The sequence below is a fragment of the Chrysochloris asiatica genome, unplaced genomic scaffold (genome assembly GCF_000296735.1).
Source record: "Chrysochloris asiatica unplaced genomic scaffold, ChrAsi1.0 scaffold00362, whole genome shotgun sequence".
Taxonomy (NCBI): Eukaryota; Metazoa; Chordata; class Mammalia; order Afrosoricida; family Chrysochloridae; genus Chrysochloris; species Chrysochloris asiatica.
Genome location: NW_006408880.1, coordinates 2,101,567 through 2,102,913, shown reverse-complemented (window position 1 = coordinate 2,102,913; position 1,347 = coordinate 2,101,567). Strand labels below are relative to the sequence as shown.

The following is a 1,347-nucleotide window of genomic DNA, read 5'->3' as shown; positions in this document are numbered from 1 at the left end:
TCCAAACATACCTTTATATTTGTTACAGAGTTCCAACACCATCTCATGAGTCCTCTTGGCCTGGTATTCCATGTTGTTGTTGACCGAGCTCCTCACTACACATCTACCCGATCCGCCATCTTGAAGGTGGAAGGCCTGGTAGTGTAGTGATTAAAAATCTGGCTGTGAACCCTGCGGTCAGCAGCTCAAATCCACAGGCCTCTGCCTGAGAGAGATGAGGCTTTCCGCTCCTTGCAGTTAAACAGCCTTGGATTCTGGCGCAATGACCCGCAGCACCACACCAGGACTCCGAATCTTGCTACTCCAAGATCTCCTGCCACTCCAAATATGACCTGAGTATATCTCACCTGAATTTAGAGATGATCTCAAGAACAGATTGGATGTGTCACACACTAATGACTAAAGACCAGAAGAATTGTGTGATGACGTCAAGAATGCCATACAGGAAAGAAAAAAAAGACCAAAAGGGATGTGAGAAGAGACTCTGAAACTTGCTCTTGAATGTAGAGAAGCTCGAGCAACCACTAAAGAGTTATACCAACATTCATCTCTTAGTATGTCACACTGTGGTGGCTTGCATGCTGGAAGCTGTGCCACCAATATTTTGATTGCCAGAAGGGTCACCCATGGTGGACAGGTTTCAGCTGAGCTTCCAGACTAAGACAGATTGAAAAAATCAGAAGAGCAAAAGTCAGACTACTTCTGAATGTTTAGCCACTAAAAACCTTATGAACTGATGTGAAACAGTGTCACATAGTATTAGAATATTGAATATTGAGCTTTTTTGCAACAGGTTTGCCACCAGAATACAGGTGTTGGTGAAAACCATCACAAAACCTACACCAAAATGGGAAAGGAAAAGACCCATATCAACATTGTCATTATTGGAGAGATTGACTCCGGCAAGTCAACCCCACTGATCACCTGATCTACAAATGTGGTGGAATTGACAAAAGAACCATCGAAAAATTTGAGAAGGAAGCTGCTGAGATGGGGAAGGGCTCCTTCAAGTATGCCTGGGTCTTGGGTAAACTGAAAGCTGAATGTGAGCGAGGCATCACCACTGATACCTCCCTGTGGAAATTTGAGACCAGCAAGTACTATGTGACCATCATTGATGCCCCCGGACACAGAGATTTTATCAAAAACATGATTTCAGGAACCTCACAGGCTGACTGTGCTGTCCTAATTGTTGCTACTGGTGTTGGAGAATTTGAAGCTGGTATCTCTAAGAATGGGCAGACCCGTGAGCATGCTTATACACTAGGTGTGAAATAGCTAATTGTTGCTGTTAATAAAATGGATGCCACTGAGCCACCCTACAGCCAGAAGAGATATGAGGAAATC

At 44.1% G+C, this 1,347-nt stretch overlaps 1 pseudogene; it reads left to right on the top strand.

Annotated features, from left to right (window-relative positions):
• Positions 1-847: 847 nt before the first annotated feature.
• LOC102811489 overlaps positions 848-1,347 on the top strand; it is a 5,666-nt pseudogene continuing 5,166 nt past the window's right edge.